Here is a 19,149-nt window from a genome sequence, read left to right as displayed (position 1 = left end):
AAAAAAAAAAGTTGGGTCTTTCATAGGGATAGGGGAGAAATTTAATTCTGTTTGCAACTGAAGACAAATTATCACATTTTCGCTTCCAGGCAACATAAGAAATGAAGCAATGCAAGCCTTTGAAATTCGCACTGATCTGAATTTTGCAATTCTGTTCTCCAGCCAAATAATTTTTATAAAAATGCATGTAATGGGCAAAAGTGTGCATTAAAATGAGTATCTTCATGACAATAACATACAAAAATGTACTATATTATGATAAATTGTTCGCAAGAATGTGTGCATTAGTCAAAACTGCATAAAAATGTGTTTATTAGGAGAAAACTGCACTAAAATGCTGAATAATTTTCTGAAGGATCCTTTTTAAAAACAACAACAACTGCAGATTGTTGCAGGAATGGGGAGAACTGCATATAAGATTGGAAAAATGAGAAACCAAGAGAAGCAAAATTGACGGCTCCTTCCTTCCATTGCCTTTCGCTAAGATATCTCTCCCATCCCATTTGTTTATGTTCCTCCTCAGCTGTTAGCACCTTTTGACTTAGGTGCTCTAAAAACAGTTTCACACCCTTAGCCTAAATGTAAACTGTCTATTAACCTGCCTAAATAAATTTACACTTTGATGTATGTTTATATGAATGAAAGTCCTCCACAATTCAATGGGGACTTGCTCTCAGTGTGCATAAGAATGAAAGTATACATTTTGCCTTAGTCCAACATGGAAGGATACCAACAGATTTATTGTTGAATTGGGAACTTTAGGCCAATACTAGAAATGGATGTGCATTTACAGACCTGAAGGACTGCCTCACTGAACATGAGCCTAGTGGTACAACCAAGGCCTTGCCCTCTGTCTCCAGAGGATAGGTAGGTGGACACAAGAGACAGGGCCTTTTCAGTTGTAGCACCAAGACATGAGGGAGACCCACCTGGCTCAATCTCTATCCCCTTTCCAATGGATAATGAAGCCCTGACTTCTTAGACAGGCCTTTGGGCTGCAATGATTTTTGATTTTTTAAAATGTCTTTTTATTTTCGTTTTTATTTTACACTTGAAATAACAACATTTCAAATAAAAGAAATGCACAATTGTTATTGACTCCCTTCCCCACCTTCTATGGTGCATTTTATTACTTTTCTACTACATATTCTAATTACTCCCTATAGCTTATTTTCCTCATTTTAATATCTCAATTTTTTTTACTGCTGAATTAAAGCTGTTACTGTTAACTTCTTAATATGTCTACAATATGTCTCTAAATATTCCATAAAACATTTCCAATCTCCTTCAAATACTATTTTATTCTGATCTCTGGCTGTAGTAATTTTAAGTGCTTCTAAGTCTGGTTTTCCTGCCAACCTAGCAGTTTGACAGCATGTCAAAGTGCAAGTAGATAAATAGGTACTGCCCCGGCAGGAAGGTAAACGGCGTTTCTGTGCATTGCTTTGGTTCGCCAGAAGCAGCTGGTCATGCTGGCCACATGACCCGGAAGCTGTATGCCAGCTCCCTCGGCCAGTAAAGTGAGATGAGCGCCGCAACCCCAGAGTTGTTCACAACTGGACTTATCTGTCAGGGGTCCTTTACCTTTTTTTTAAAGTCTGGTTTGGTCTTGGTATTCTTATACTATTTTATTAATGCAGTTGGTGTTATATTGATTATACCAAATTAGCTGTTTTATTGAAGCCCTCTTCAGGTTTTTCTCTCCATATGATTAAGATTGCTTGGAGGCCAAGCACACTTTGGATCAAAGCTGGTTTTGTGAAAAACACATCAAAATGCAATTATTTCTTAAGAAGTGACAGGATAGATACAGGATACTTATGCATTGTGGCTAACATCATATGGCCATCACTTCCCAAACCATGTCGGATGCAGAGTAAACAGGAGCATGTACACAGCCATTGTTATGAGGCATTTGGTACACCTTCATTTAGCTGTATGCAGTTTCAACTTCATTGCGTTGCAGATGCAAATGCAGATCCCCAGTCACTGCCTTGTGATATGTCGACATCTCTATGCACAGCTAATGCACTGTGTATGGGAACTAGCATTACCAACCATTCTCCCAGGATAAGAGGTCATTGTTGCATGTGCCGATGTCTCGACTGGAATCTCTCCCCGTAACATATGCAGGCATTAAAGCTGTTTTCAATGCCATTTTCATTGGGAATAAAGTGTGAGCTGGTAACACTGCAAAAAATGTCATCCTAGCAGACATCCTCCCACAATAGATGACTCCACTAATGGGACCTTCTCTCCTTCACTTTCAAAGGCGCTGTGAAAGGTACCCTTGCAGGAAACATTGAGCCTTCTCTGTACTTGTACTAATACAACAAGTTCAGATATAAAGAGGGATGGTGATGAATCAATTAAACTCCTGACTATACAACAGAGTTCCCCTATTGTTAACAGAGTCTTCAATGCTCTGAAAGTTAGAGCTTCATCTGTAAGACAAAAAGAGTACAAGACTGGGAGAAATAGATACAGTGGTGCCAATGTCTCATATCATTATGCACCTGCAGCCTCTATCCACTCAAGCCTCCCATGAAGGCCAAGGCCATTATCTCATTCCTCAGGGTGTCCAAATTGTCAATTATCTTGTATTTCCTCTAAATTAGCCCTGTGTTGAGAAGTGCCACAAAGGAGGAAAGATAAGGGGCAAAGTCAAAGAGCAAAACCAATGGCAATGCAGCAGAAGCCAAATGGAGTAAGGAGAATAAATTGCTAATTTATTTAGCAGCTTGGATCTTGCCTGCGAAGGTATTTTTTTGACATACATCCTTTGCAGAATGACTCTGGAGAGAGTCAGCCTAAATGAATATCCAAAACTTTTTGTCTTGATATAGCTTAACTTTCACTCTTTGTCTTGCTTCAGGAACTTTGGCGGAGTTCTCAGTGAGATGGGCGTACACCTTTGTCCATCTTGCATCCCTTCAGGTAGAGGCATTGCTGGGGGAATGCTCTGCCCCCAGTACATAAATAAACATAGCCTTCTGAACAGAAAACTTGCATGTTGGAACCTATCTACTTGACATCTAGTAATATGGCAAATGTCCATCCTAGTCTGTAGTTAGGCATGAAGCTGGGCTCAGAAAACCAATCTACACTGCCCAATAGTCCAACAGCTTGGTTTATTCTGATCCCAGTTATAACCTAAATCAGAACTGTTGCACTCCAATGATGTTATTGGGAGAGTGATGGGGTCCAGTTCTTCCCCGAACCTCTAAGTGACCTTGCAAGCTCCGCCATCTTTCTCACATGCTACCTCTCTGCTTCCATACCCCCTTTCCCTTCCCATCCATTCATCTCATTTACCTTGCTGCTGCTTAAGCAGCTGAGGTGGGGGGGGGGAGAGATATTCTCCTCCCACCCCAATATTGCTCCTCTCTCCCCTATCTGGTGGCAGGAACACTGCTGTAGCTACAAGTCAGGCATCAGAAGCGCTAGGAAGTGTCGTTTTTCCAGCACTGCTAACAGCTGTCAGTAAAAAAAGAAAAAAAAGAGCCATGGAACCATTCTCAGAGCTATAATGATGCCCACACATATCAGGGGCATGTAACAGATTGTTGAGATTCATATTTCAGAACCAGCACCAGGTTCTTTATATGGAAGGGAGATTTTCTATGGAGGAAGAGGCAATCATTATGAACCTAACTTTCAAGCCAAAGTGGTGCAGCTCTGATGAGATTACCGACTCCATATGAACTTTGTTTCTGTTTGTTATCCAGTTGTACAATTTAACACATGAGTCAGCAAACCAAGGCCCGGGGGCCGGATCTGGCCCAATCGCCTTCTAAATCTGGCCCACGGATGGTCTGGGAATCAGCGTGTTTTTACAAGAGTAGAATGTGCTTATTTAAAATGTATCTCTGGGTTATTTGTGGGGCCTGCCTGGTGTTTTTACATGAGTAGAATGTGTGCTTTTATTTAAAATGCATCTCTGGGTTATTTGTGGGGCATAGGAATTCGTTCATTTCCCCCAAAAAAATATAGTCCAGCCCCCCACAAGGTCTGAGGGACAGTGGACCGGCCCCCTGCTGAAAAAGTTTGCTGACCCCTGTTGTAGCACATCATCATGTGATGGCTCACCACTAAATATGTGAGCTGCCTGCATTGAAACATGTTTTGTCTAAGGTGATATTAGATTACTTGAAAGCTCCATCTGTAGGCTTTGATCCTCAATGGCTATTACATGCATGCAGTTTTCATGCTTTTGATTATCATCCGTTTAGGACAATGTGTTTCAGTACAAGCTTTTCTCAAATAAAGTGAGGTGTTGTGTTTTTTTAAAAAAAATATAGGAATATAGCTTGATTTATGACAGAGATGTAAATCCAACAGAGGAAACATTTGCAACAGGACATTCCGATGAAGTAGAGAATGACTGAATTAAAATAGCTTCCTTCATTTTCAACGTGTGTGCTTGATACAAAGAATAATAGTCAGGCAAGACAAGACCTTAGAATATACTTATGCTGCAATCCTATATCTATTCACTTGGGAAACCCCTGCTGAGCTCAACAGACAAGTATCAGATTGCACTGTTGGTCCTATTAGAGTTGTCACCCAGTAAAAGAAATCTTAGTTAATTATATGAATTTTAGTTGATAATTTTTATATAAAATTGCATATGAGAAAAAACACTTGTTTGTAGATAGAGAACTATGCTTTAAAAATAGAGGTCAATTTTTACATTCCCAGATACTTTTCTTCACCCTTCTATATCCTTAGACTTAGTTATTTATACAATCTTGTTCTGCTGACCTTCCAAATGTTACTTTAATTTCTGTTCCTTGCTGTACAGCAGGAGTTTTATGAGGGTGAACAAAGAATTAGTAGCCCATTTCCATTCATAGTAAATTTCCTTTTTGCCCTTGTAGGGGGACCTTTACTTCAGTCTCTGCACTTCTGTAATATTGCGGAATTGATGCACTCACAGAGGTGAAACCTGGACAGCAAGCACCCGGGGTTATGGTTTCACTGATCAACCACTGCCTGAGGGCCACATTTATGCAAAAGAGCTAGGAAACTAAAGCATCAAAACATCTATATTCTATCTCACTACAGTGAAGATTAATGTCATGCGAAACAAAATAGAGATTCCACAATCACATATATTCTGAAAATAGGATTCCACGGAACAATGAACGGCAGAAACATGAAAATGCAGGTGTCCCGAAGCTACAGCTGCATGACTACCAGCCATCGGGGTTATTCTGATATTTGCGCTTAAAACATTTAAAATGTAGGTGCCAGACTAGATGTTAGAATCAAACGTGTGATTAATATTTCTGATTATTTATACCTTTAGCATATTTCACTCTGTGTGTGTGTTTAGGGATAGGCCTAAGTCTGTAGTGCTTCTGGATACTAAAACAGTGTTGGCAAACTTTTTTTCTGTCAATGGCCAGATATAATCTGTCAGGCTGGAGGGCTGTATGCTGGCAATGGCTTGAACAAGAGTCAATAATGGACAGAACCAGAGACAAAAGTGTTATGGATTACCTCCTCTGGAATAAAGACTGCCCTGCTTCAGTTTTTACCACAGCTACCTCTGTTTAGAATTCTCAGTCCTAGGCAGTAGGTTCGATGAAGTTATTTAGATGGAATGTTTTTATTCTTTTTGATACAACAGTTCCTACAGCTACTCTTCTGCTAAGCAAGTGAAAATCATAGAATTGTAGAATTGTAGTCTTGGAAGAGACCCCAAGGGTTATCGAGTCCAAACCTCAAAACAATGCCTTTCTGATTCTAGTGTGTTCTGTATACATACACATACATGGCAAAAAATCTACTATTTGTACTCAGAAAGCTGCAGAGGAAACATGCCTAACTTTCCCCAAGCCACAGAACCAGGAATTTTGTTTTGTTTTGTTTTAATAGATTTAATATTGTCAAATGAAATATTGGCCCTTCAGCTGATCTGGAAGAGGAAGCGGAAACACGTTTTAAAACCAAGAAAATAAAGAAGAAACAATTGGGAAAGAAGGGATGGAAGATTGGAGCAGAGGCAGGAGGCCACATGAAAGGATGTGGGTCTCACATGACTGAATGTTCCTCCATGGTTTTTTTAAAACCCATGCCAAGTAGAAAACTGATACGGACTCTTGATAAGACAGAGGTGCCATTGGTAGGTGGATCACATGTCCAGGAAGTGGGTAGGCAACCTATTCTAGATGGGATTGTAACCCTCTGAAGGTACAGGCTCACTGGGGATACTCCTAGTTCTAGCACAATGCTCAGGTGCCATCGATGGCATTTTTCAAGCTCCAGCTTGTTTGCCTCAGTCTATCAGCTGTAACAGTCTCACTTAAATGGATAATAACTTATAAGACCCATCATTTCCCCCTCTAATACCAATTTGTGGAAGTCCTTCTCCACAAAGTTGTGTCTGGCACCTTCCCTAGCTAGTCCTGTCTCTTATCTTTTTGGAAGTGAAACAGGCCACCCAAAAACAAGATAGTGATTTCTGTGTGCTTGGAGTACTCCCCAGATATGTCGACGCATAGGGGTGGTATGGAACCATATTTTACTCTGAGTAGACCTAATGAAATTAGTGGACCTAATTCTATCAGGTTCATTAATTCCAGAGCAGCACACGGAAACACCATTTACCTATTTATCTACTTGCACTTCGTACTTTCGAACTGCTAGGTTGGCAGGAGCAGGGACCGAGCAACGGGAATTCACCCCGTCGCAGGGAATTGAACTGCCGACCTTCTGATCAGCAAGCCCTAGGCTCTGTGGTTTAACCCACAGTGCCACCCGCATCCCCATTAATTCCTATGGGTCTGCGTAAAACATAATTGAATACCACCTTATATCTGTAAATTGGAAAAAATATAGTTTTTCAAAGCAAGCCCCCAAATCTCATCAAGGATCTATGCTCAGTGATTTCCAGGGTTCGTGGAATGTTAATGGCACAAGGAGGCACTCAATATCACACTGTTATTCTGTCAGTGCAAGCATTTTGGCTCGCCAGACGGAACACTCCCCTCTCTCCTTCCCTTACAGTCTCACCTGAATTATTTGATACAAGGGGTGAAACTGACTGTGAGAGGAGATCCTTTCACAGATTTATGTATTTCTTGCATATTCATATCCTACCTTTCCTTCAGGTGGCATTCTATACTCATCAGGTAGGTCAGGCTAAGAGATATTGACTTGCCCATGGCCGCCCAGTAAGCTTCATGACAGAGTGGAGATTTGAATCCTGGTCTCCCAGGTCCTAGTTCAACACTGTAACCACTACCCCACATAACATTTCTTACATTCATTACAGCAACAACTTAACAAAGTTAGTGCCACGTTGCCCTACCCTGGAACCATTTTCCCATAGATGCTTTCTCCTACACATCGTATCTTTACGAAACCTCACATCAATAATCCTATTTTTACATGATCAGTAAAAGGAAAGTCATTTTGATCACACTGGCGCTGGCAATGGAATCAGGCATGCCAAATGAACATCTGAAATGTAAAAACTCAGTAAAGTTCAAAAGCAAAAACCAAACAAACCCTTAAGCATGGAAATAGTCATTAGCTATGAGTTGCTCATACAGTTGCTCTATTCATACAGAAAGAGAAAATTCCATTGCTGAAGTTTCAAAATACATTCCACAATGATGAGGCCTAGGTTTTTTTATTTATTTGAAATATATCTTACCACTCTTCCTTCCTTATTAAAAAAATAATGTTACGCCAGAGCTTTAAGACAGGAAACATTATAACACAGCAAACAAAAAAACAAAAACAAAAACCATCCCTAAGACACAGCACAATAGGTAATAAAGGCTTATAAACAAACTCAACAGCACTCCAAACTTCAAATTTTGCCAATACACATTAATGAGAGAAGCACAAATCAGGTCATTTCATACAGAATCTTGAATAACTGGATCCCTCAAACATCCCCAACAAACATGTATTGCAAGATTCAGGGAAAGTGTTTAAGATGATTTTCAGAATATTAGTTAGCAGTCTATTTGGAAAACAATGCCTACATTTAGTATCAAGATGTAATTTTTATTGTGATACTGTGAAGTTCATCTCTATTGGTTAATCAAATAATCAAAAAGATTATTAATCAGCCTAAAATTAAATCAGATGAAAGTCAATTAATTACGTTGCTAGCTGACTGAGCAGTCTTCAAGAGAGATTGTAACATCTCTCCAGTTATGACAGAGCAGCAATAAGGGTTCCCAAAGTGACCCAAAATTGGTTTGCTTGCATGGTATTAGGTAGAAATCTGGTTTGGTCAGGATTTTAATGCAAGCCTACACACTTTTCTGCTTCCCCAAAATGTGACAACCAAAACACCAGTATCCTTTGAAATTAACACTTTTCCGACCAAATAACGTGTACAAGAATAATATAGGGGGAATACACATAAAATGCATATATTGATGAAAATAACATATAAAATGCATTCTATTAAGGAAAATTGATCATAAAATTTCCATGAGGACTTTTTTAAAAAAACAATAACCCACAAACTGATGCAGAAATTTGGAAAATGGAACTTAAGACTGGAAAAATGAGAAAGGGAGAGAAATTGAAAGTGGCAGGTTCATTCATCCCTACTTGAACCTGCTCATGTAGCTCTAGAAAAGTAAAATTACTCCGTGCTATGCAGACAGGTGCTTTCACTTAATCAAAACAGACACATCAGTCAATATGACATGCCAAGGAGCAGTTTTCTCAAAGTAGTGCCTCTGTCTCTCTGGACTGTATTTACATAAGTGTAAATAAACATGTGCTAGAAATATAGGAGGAACTTGAGCAGAGAAAAGCCAAAGAAGGAGCAAGCCATGGACATAATCTGGAGGAAACAGCTACTCTTGTATGATAGCAGGCCTGGATGAGTGTAAAAGGATGGCAGCTATATGCAAAACAATGAAGTCAGACAGAAAACCTGGTACAGCCTTGTTTAAGGACAGTGTTATTATACAGGCTCTATCTTTCAGGCAGAAACCAACAGTATAGATAAAGTGTGACTCTCTACATAGAACATTGCAAAGAAAGTTTGGGAAATGGTCACTGTGGCGATCACACAGGGTCCCCGGACATTTGACAGTCTATTGACCCTGTGCCACCACTGTGATTGCTTTCTTCGCTGCCACCAACCCGCTTCTCACGGGTACACACGGAGTCCAGTCAGTTGTTAACATTAACAAATAATCAAGTTTATTTTATAGGCATGAACAAGCTTATGGTTTCAGTTAATTTTTCTTGTCTGTTTCTTAATCTTAGTTCCTTAACTGTCCTATTCATTCCTAACAACTTCAAACTTATTATCCCAACTAACTATCTGACTCCACCTAACAATTCCTCTCACTCTCCCACCACACAACTCGACCAACCCACAGACTATTCCTCCCTCTTCCTTCTCCAACTCCCAACTCTCAACTGAACTTCACACAACACCAACTCTCACTCCAACTCCTCCTATCAGTTTCCACTGGCCAATCACATCACACTCATTTTAACCCTTTCCTTATGACCCACCTAGGAGGCAAACACCACAGTTACTTACCTGTTTAGGGTGGGGAATGGTTGTGGCGCAGCCCAATGCACCTCCTTGGGATGGGTTGGGAGGTGGAGAGGGCAATTCTTTGCATCTGGCCATTGGCTTCGGTGGGTACAACAGGATTGCCCATCAAAATCCACAGTATAAATCGGCCAATCATGGCTTTCAAAGTGGGTGGACCCTCAGTGGCAGACTGGAGGGAGCAAGGCTTGACTCTGGATTGCCACTATGGTTCAAAAGGGCGACTGCACTAGGAACAAGCAGTGTAGTAGCAGATCAACCCACCCAGTAAATAGGTCTGTTGATGCTGCGTTAATGAGACCATGTTGTGGATGTAATTTGTTGCTGTATTTGGGGCCGGGGAGGAATTTGCCTGCAAACAAATTGGGCCCATTGGAGGAGGTGCCTTCCTCGTAGCAATCATCACAACTTTTGTCCAATAAGGCTGACAAAAGGATTGGGTTGAATCCTGAAGCCCAGGCATGTCCAACAGGTCGATCGCGATCTACTGGTCGATCGTGGGGTGTTCCTGGTTGATCCTGGTCGATCTTTGGACCCTTAGTGATCTGTAACAAAAACAAAGCGCTCAACAACTCTTCCAATGACAATGCTTGTTTTTTTATACTGTGGGTAGATCACAGTCTCTTGGGAGTTGTAGTTACAGGAAGGTAGCCGTGTTGGTCTGCCGTAATTGAAACAAGATAAAAAAAACCCTTCCAGTAGCACCTTAGAGACCAACTAAGTTTTTAAAAGAAATTTGGAGTCCTATGTACACTTACCTCTGAGTAAAATTTGGATAGGATTGAACTGTTAAACTTGACATGGTTTCAGCAGAAATTAAACCAGTAAAATAGAGTTTTGTTTCTCCATTAGGCAATATTATGCCACTAGATAGAACTGTAAACATGCTATATCTGAAACAAAAAACTTAATGGCCATATACTTCTGAAAGATAATTTAATTTATTGTTAATGGCTTGAATCTTTCCTGGGGGTCAAAGGCATCTTTTACATCAATTTACAAAAGCAAATTAATGTTTTGAAGAAAATGTAAAAGTCAAGTTGCTTGGGAGTACATTAAATTATATGCTAGTTAATGGTGTTAGAGTGATAGTTTAAAAATAAATTGCCCATAATACCTTTTAATAAAAGAGCTAAATGAATTTTTGTTCTTTGCTAAAAGCAGATGCTTCTTTGGCACTGTTTTGAATCCCATTTGCCATGTATATTTTGATTAATGCTATGCTGGATAATCTGCACTCTATGGTCTAGGTTCAGTAACCTCACTGTAAAATAATGAGCTTTCAAGTATATATAAAAAATCACAATAAAACCTTACACAGTGAGAAGCACTGAAGATATTTAAGTGAAATGGAAAAAAATGAACCTTTCATGCAGTAAATTTGCTCAAAAGTGAAACTTGCATTTCTCCATTTTTATATAGTCATCACTCTGTGCTCTAAGAACTGGATACACAATCAACCAATTGTGTATGTTTTTAATAAATACCTTTTATTCCCTAATACAGCTGCCAGAAAATTACATGAAGTTCCCGGTCATGAGGAGACTACTGCAGTTCAGTACGCATCTGGTACATGCAAGTTTGCTATGTAGGGTCTTCAAGAAAAAGGACCAACTCACATATTTTATAAAATATGTAATACGATTTATCCTTGCTTGTCAAAAGAGATGAATTTCAGCCAAATGCAAGGTAATAAATAGTAATGTGTGCAGTATATAGTTGACTTCTCACCCTTGGCATTTTAAACCAAAATTCTTTTAAAGAATTCATTTTATACGTCATAAACTTTCCTATTGTGTTTCCTGTTTTGACTGTCTTTGCCTTTCGATTTCTCATAAGAAATGGTTACAGAAATGAGGCAATATTGTCAAGAATATGTACTTAGTATTATATTCCCATGATGGTCATGGAATAAAGAAGCATGGAGGGAGGAAAAAAAGGGGTTTTGTTTCATTAAATTGGATCCTAGAATAAAAAAGAGGAACAGAATGTGTGGGATATTTTACAATGTTTATAGAAAAGTCATTTCCAGATAGGATTGATGCTTGCTTTCACAACACATAAATGCTGTTTGAGGTGCAGGGGAAATTTATTTCTTTTAATCAGTCAGAATGTGAAATGTAAAATTCAATCAAATTCATTGATGCTGTTATTACACTAAAAACATGTTTAAAACACAGCTGAAAATTCACAATGCAGCATGACTTCCTAATTATGTTTCCTCTACAGAAGTAATTTTCTATGTGCAACAGCCAAGTGCTACTCTACAACAGATAAAGGTCAGGATGTGAGCCTCCATGGATATTTAGTGGGATTTAATTGAAATAACAACAGACTGTTAAGCATGCTGAACCTTTACTCAATCTTGGGAAAAGAAGTAGTTCTTGCCTGCTTACATAGCACCTTTGCTTATGGTTTCTTAGAGCCCTTTCTCACTTTATGAGAAGGGGCAAAAAGTGAGTGCTCAAATTGGTTTTATTTTTGGCTTTTGGAATCTTTCGTGAGAGACTCCCTTCCCACATGCCTGCAGGGTTGTTTAGTCATGACTCTCCTTCAGCTATGCTCATGAGTACATAGGCTCAAATCCAGTTGCTGTGTGGGCCAACTGGAGCCCATACCTTGAGAGGAAAGGCAATAGCTCAGTGATAGATCACAAACTCTGCAGATATAAGAAGCCAAGTGAAATGATAGGTTCACTGTGATGGGAAAGATACCCTACAGAGACACTGGAGAGCTACTGACTAGGTCACTCCTAAACCAGGCCCAGCACCAGTCGATCATCCAGGTTAGACACTGGCCAAGGGCCTCAGAACAACCCACCGTCTTGACCCAGGTGTGCTGCCACTCACTGTTTCCACACTGGGCCCAGGGAGGGCTGTCTCAGCAATGGGTGGGCAAGCTTCCCACTACTGAATGGGAGCCAAGATTGCTTCCCTTCCTTGGCAGCCATTAACCATCTTAATTTACCACAAATGTAATGCCCCAGTGAATGGATCTATAAAATCTACACAGCCTAGCAGGCGTGGCGCATCCTGCTTCACTGCTTGAGCTAAAACTACTGTACTACTCTGAAAGTGCTGTACTACTCTGATGCACCATTCTGCCAGAGGATTTAGGGTGAGATCTCACCAGGCACTGGAGCCGATGCTGGTCGCAGAGAGGCCACCTTAGGGGCTTCCTCTGCCTGAGCTGACTGCTTCACCCTTCTTCAGGGGTGGGCCTATCCTGCAACCTAGCCTAGCTTGTAATTCTAAGATCTATGGTTTTCATAGATTTACAGGCTCAATAGGATCTATGGAATCTGCAAGGGCAGCAGCAGGAGAAAACATAATTGCACAGTTCTGGCAGTGTGTGGGGCTGTCGGATGTACCACTGATTGTGTCATGCTAAGAGCCTCTGTAATCTGGTGCTGGCCCCATTCCAAACAACCTGTTTCTTGAGCATTCCTTCTGATCCATTTGCATCCCAGAGCCCTTGCACTGCCTTCCCAAAGCCTGGTAAGCATAGTGATGCCTTCCCTACTAGCTTCTGGGAGTATCCCAGAGACCAGTAAGGAAGGCACCTACTTGCTTACCAGAGTCTGGAAATGTTGCGGGAGGGCCTGGGAAGCTCTCAAGGCCCTCCCACAACCTTCCCAGGCTCCAGTAAGCAGCCCTCTGCTTTGCAGGGGTGGCCAGTTCCGGGGGTTCCTGGCTTTGTGTGATTTTGCCGTTGTGCATAGACCCCCAGAACCCTTGCATAATTGGTGGGCTCGCTGTATTAAGGAATGCACAGAGGCACACTGGGATGTATCTGCTAAACGCTTCAAGAATAAAATCACACACTTTTATCATAAACTGGGTACCATTGTTAGATCAGTACTGTCTGTGGACCTGCCCAGCACCTCACTGGAGTCACATATTATTGGATGAATTTCAGTTAGTGAGAGCTAAGGATGTGGACAAGCTTCTTGCAATCTAGTCTGTTGAGTGGAACCAATTCCTGACTGCAGAGGCAAAGAGGTGTGTATACTGTCATCATAGCCATTAACTGATAGGCCCTTCCCCTTGATGTTATGCTTGTCTTGCACAATTAATTCATTAATTCATTTCTTTCATTTTTGCTGCTGGACATTTGCCAGAAGTTAATGGCAGATGATTTCCTGGGCTCCCAAGTTACTCATGCAATATATGTAACGTTTTCCAAGAAATGACCATAACATTATTTCACAAACTCTATGCCACAAGGTCAAATAAATGCAATCTGACATCCAGGAATAATTCAGATTCCCTCTTGATGCAAGATTTCTTCTTCTTTTTCTTGTAAGGGCTTCCAAATAGCTCTATAATATTTACTGTTTAAAACTTAATGTTTACTGCGTGCAGGCCCCAATGCAGATAAAGTTAGTCACATTTAGCCTGCATCCTCCGCACACTTACATGGGCGTAAGCTTCATTACTTCTGTATAAATTTGTGGGTAGTCTCATTGAAATCAGTGAGATTTTAGTCATAGGTAATTTCCCTAATTAAAGTATGACTGACTTTTTTCTGAGTTAACACTATATCATTTAAGGCTTTATGCTCTCACAGCCCAGATTGTGCAATTATTTCCCCAGTTTGCTTGACAATATTATACAGTCCCCCTTGTATAGGACAGTAGGTGGAAAATGCTTCTGACTTGTTAAAACTATGCCACAAAGAGGTATGGTCTGATTCCACTTCTTCCCTACCAAATGCACCACCACAACACTGCATGTTGACCAAGGTCAGCCTGTCTTTGTATACAGGGAGAAATGCTATGCATATGTCTTATTGCTCAAGTCAGGCAATGACATTCCCTTTCCACTTAGTGAAAATTGAAAGGCTGACCTTTTCTCTTCTGGTTGGGTGTTGCACATTCTGCTTCTATTGGTCCTCTTTGGTTTCTTCAAAAGTGAAGTGTCAGAGCATTAATCCATGTGGCTATTCTTCTCTAAAATAAATTATAAATATGAAGTTTGAGCTTAATTTTTAACTATATCTTTTTTTTAAATTATGCTCTGAATCTCCTAGAACCCTTCGTCCACCTTTTTACTGTTTCTCCCCACTACCCTGGTGCCTAAACAGCATAAATTCAGTGACATTCATGACACACTTTTTAATACAAGTGTTACAGCAGCTGATATTATTCTGTAGAGTTCCAAGGAAAAGTGTGGTGAATCTAACTCAAAGGAATCTGAAATACTACTAGTGCCTGTGTGGAGAGAAAGGTTTCACATTTTGATTGATTCATGGCTTTATTTTACTGCCAACAATACCTAAAGTGCCAGATAAACCTCTAGTCAGTTTAGACAAATAAATAAATTTACTTATTCATTTGATTTTGAAATATTCAAGCTTTGAAATATTATATTAAAGTGAACAAGCAACCAACATGCCTCAAAGGAGGCCCACTAGATCCAGTTAACATCAGATCATAGCTTTGTCTTATCTTCTAACAAGACAGACTAACAAAATAATTCTTCTATCTGTGTGAGTAAGGTTTTATTCCATTGTATCACTGCGTATGTATTGATTTCTGCCAGGAGGACACTAGAAAGGGTTGTTTACATTTTACAAAATGACTACGGTATATATGCAATATGTCACATTTCAACACACCCCAGTACTGAAATTATTCTTGCTTTACCCAGTCTAATTTTGGCCCGACCCAGTGAATTTTCCTTTCTTTTTGGCTACAAAGGATGTATTGAATTGACATAAGTTGGTCTAAAAAATCTATGCAAACAAAGAAAAAAATAATAGTAGATAAACAAAGGTCAAATGAGACTGACACTAAATCTATCTGTATCTGTATCTCTATCATATTTTAGACCTTTCAGCTGGAGTTGCAGCACATTGTACGGTTTATATTAAAATACTGTACAAATTTCAATAACAGCAATAATAATAAAACCCGGCAAACTACAGTAAAATAGAAAAAGCCAGCACATCATCACAGCACAACAGTTGACAACATTATAAACCTTCAAAGACCAGGCAGAAGGAAGAGGTCTTCATTTGACAATAAGATAACAGGAAGGGATATAAGGTACTAAATCTAGTAATGCAGCTCTGCTTATGCAATGGAACTTCTTCCCCTCCAGTCCCCTTTAGCCTCCTTCCCTCCTGCATCTTCAAAATCAGTTCTGAAGGACTGGGGGCAATACAGCTTAGGACCAAGATACCTCAAAGATCACTTCATTCCATACATACCCAACCAATCACCGCATTCTGTGGGAGAGGTCAGTTCATATGAGGGGGGCAGTTCAGGTCAGTTCACATGGGGGGCAGCATTGTAGTATAGTGGTTGTGAGCAATTTAGGGCTTCATAGGTTAATGCCAGCATGTTCATGAGTAAACTAACTGGCAGCCAGTTCTCAGCTGGGACAGGATTGGCATCATCTGCTTGAACTGTCTTGCCCCAGTGAGTGACCTGGTTGCTCAATTCTGCAGGAGCTGAAGTTTCTAAACCATCTTCAGAGGCAGCCCCATGTACAACTTGTTGAGGTAATCTAACCTAGAGGTTACCAGAACATAGACAGCAGAAGTTAGATTATTATTGTCCGGATAGGGATGCAGGTTGGTTCACCAGCCAAAGCTGATGGGAGACTTGTCGCTTGTGGCTCTGTGCAGCTGAGGCCACCTGAGCCACAAGCGACAGTAATGGATCCAGGAATACCCAAAGTTGTGTACCTGCTCCTTCAGAGGGAGTATAACCCCATCAAGAGCAGGCCACCTCCCATCCATCTGGTCTAGGGAACCGGCCACTAATGCTGCCTCTTATTTAGGCTGAGCTTCAGTTTGCTGGCTCTCATCCAGCCCATTCCCAAAGTCAGAGAATGGTTCAGAACATCCACTGCCACATGTGCCGATGTAATGGAGAAGTAGAGCTATGTGTCATCAGCATATCATTGACAATGTACTCCAAAACTCCAGATGAGTCTACTCAGTGGTTTCCCACAGATGTTAAACAGCAAGGGGGTCTGAAAATTGCAAACACAAGAGAGTTGTCCCTGGGTGGAAACCTGGCAAACTGCAAACAAATAGGTCCATGTACTTTTGTGCTAGCCAACTTTCAGACTGATTTGGGGTGGGGAGAACTAAAAAGGATAACTTTCTGGATATAAATCATGTCCTCGGATGGCAAGCTAGACCTGTCAGTCACAAAGCAGCTCTTTTTCCTCTTTCCACCTCACCTTCCTGGCATTTCTCTAAAGCTTAGTGACATAAGTGTTGCTCTTGCAAAGCTGTTCCCTCCCAAAACACTGTGACTGGAGAGTGCTAGAAAAATATTCCCTCCAGTTACAAGCTAGAACTGTCATTCACAAGAGAGCTCATTCTCCGCTCCCTCCCTCAACCCGATGTTTGCTCTTCCTTCCCCATCAAGCCACCCTAGCCCTGTGTTGTTATGGAAAGCTTGGAGACATTCTATTCCCTTGACGCAGACATTTGTCTGCAGCATTAGTCTGATGACTGGATTGTTAAGGTCTTAAGTCCTTCCAGGGTCCATGCTTCAGCTAGACTTGTCTTGTAGAGATTCCGCTGTGCCTCCAACAAGTCTCAGATACCCACTTCATTTTGGGATTCATAGAATCATAGAATTGTAGAGCTGAAAGGGACCCTGTGGATCATCTAGTCCAACCCCCTGCAAATGCAGGAATATGTAGCTTAGACCTTAAGGAGAAGGGGAGGTAATAAATTAAAATAACCCGAGGTACCACTGTATACTATTAAGGACTTAATTCGTTCCGGAGGTCCGTTCTTAACCTGAAACTGTTCTTAATCTGAGGTACCACTTTAGCTAATGGAGCCTCCCGCTGCCGCCATACCGCCGCCACACGATTTCTGTTCTTATCCTGAAGCAAAGTTCTTAACCTGAAGCACTATTTCTGGGTTAGCGGAGTCTGTAACCTGACCTGAAGCGTCTGTAACCCGAGGTACCACTGTAATTTGTTTTACCTAATAACCTCCGTGATTTGTCACAGATAAGACTAGATTTTGAAGCATTCCCACCACATATGAATATCTGTGCCAAATAATGCACATTTTCATATTCACATTTTTGTGTGTTACTGTGTTTAAATACCAGTTATGCAGCCTAAAGCTGCTATTCTATACTCCCTTTCCAGGGTGTAAGCCCCACTGAACTCAACAAGGCTCATTTCGAGGAAACACACATGTTGCTGCGCTGTAAATTAATTCCCTCTTAAAGCAATAGAGCTTGATAGCTAAATTTAAAGAAATAGCTTCCCATTTACTATTAGTAAACGTCATGTTCCATCTAAGCTTTACACTTTCAAAATTTTACATTTCCTTTTTTCTCCTGTGTTATCAAACCCTATTATATTTTACATAATAAACCTCTGGGCACTGTTTAAAAATTATATCAATTATTTTTTTCAAACCAAGGGCCTCAATTGGAAATATTCAACTTTTTTTGAAAAACCAATAGTCAAAAAGTAGCAAGTCTGGAGGGTGGCCTTTTCAGCACTGGCTTCCCACTTATGGGGTGTTCTCCCCAAAGCTTCTCCCCTGATGCAATTGTTACACATCTTTAGGTGCCAGCTAAAAGAATTGCTTTTTAATCATGCCTTTGTCTTTTAACTATATTTGGCCTTTTAACTTGTGTGATATTATTATTAGTAGTAGTAGTCGTAGGAGTAGGAGTAGTAATAGTAGTGGTTTTAATGTATGCATGTGTTGTTTTGCTTAAAATATTGTAAATCACTTTGAGTTGCTGTGGCAAAAAACTAATAAATGTAATTATTATTAAGAATAATATTAATAACAACAATACTCCAGCATCTCAAGAGCCTTTACTGAGTTTTAAAAAATGTTTAGTGGCTCTACATCTACTGACCTTGCTTACCAATCATGGTTTGTTGGGGAGCAGCAAAAGACAAGAGCTGGCTAACACAGAATACCAAACTTCATAATGTGTTGCTCCCCAGCTCACTAAAAAGAACACAGTGGGAGCTATTCAGTATTTTGCACTAACATTCCGGTAAACCATGGTCTACAGTAAACCACGGTTTATGGCTCACCGTGACATGAGAAAAGAGCCATTGGCATACATATTGGCACTGGAGCTGATATTCATTTCTGACTGTCCTGACCTCCAAGGGATGCTATGTATCAGGGAATTGTTGAAGGAGTGTTACATAAACTTAGACTTGTGCTGTTGAATCTCCAACCTATGCAGAAAACTACCATGCAGTGTAAAACTATTTTAAACCATTATTTTTTCTTCTTTCTTGCCTGATGTACTCTTCCTTCCGTTTGCAGGCTTGGGTTTTGATCATGAATCTCTATAGCAGTCGGAACCAATAGCTAATTGTCAGAGTTCGTTCTCAATTTTGTCTTTTGGTCAATTAATTTTCGCCGTCAGGTGTCTCCTGATGAAACACATTTGAGAGTAGATGGAACTATTTCCTGCACTGTAACTGTAACGTATTGTTAAGAAAGGCTTTAAAAAGTAATTCCACCCAGTACCTTCACTACTTGACTTAAAAGGCTCTGCTGGAAGCAAGAACTCCAGCGTGAAGAAAAGGGTACTATTTTTTTTTCTTCTGGATGAATTAGTACAGAAAAAGTCTTTG

The 19,149-nt window shown here is 40.3% G+C and overlaps 1 long non-coding RNA gene across 6 annotated transcripts in view; it reads right to left on the bottom strand.

The window, feature by feature from the left end:
- Positions 1-19,149, bottom strand: part of LOC309514356 — a 509,382-nt gene that overhangs the window by 337,796 nt on the left and 152,437 nt on the right. For 3 of the 6 annotated variants that reach the window (XR_014211945.1, XR_014211946.1, XR_014211947.1), the window contains exons 3-4: positions 14,399-14,501; positions 9,536-10,095 (exon numbers count right to left, since the gene is read on the bottom strand). This is a non-coding gene — a long non-coding RNA (uncharacterized lncRNA). Of the gene's footprint in view, positions 1-8,221; positions 10,096-14,398; positions 14,502-19,149 lie in introns of those variants that run through there. The other 3 variants (XR_014211943.1, XR_014211944.1, XR_014211948.1) reach the window with 2 other exon arrangements.

The sequence above is a fragment of the Podarcis vaucheri genome (genome assembly GCF_965113315.1).
Source record: "Podarcis vaucheri genome assembly, chromosome: 11".
In the NCBI taxonomy this organism is placed as follows: Eukaryota; Metazoa; Chordata; class Lepidosauria; order Squamata; family Lacertidae; genus Podarcis; species Podarcis vaucheri.
The sequence above is the reverse complement of the archived record's forward strand: the minus strand, read 5'-3'. Positions and strand labels throughout refer to the sequence as shown.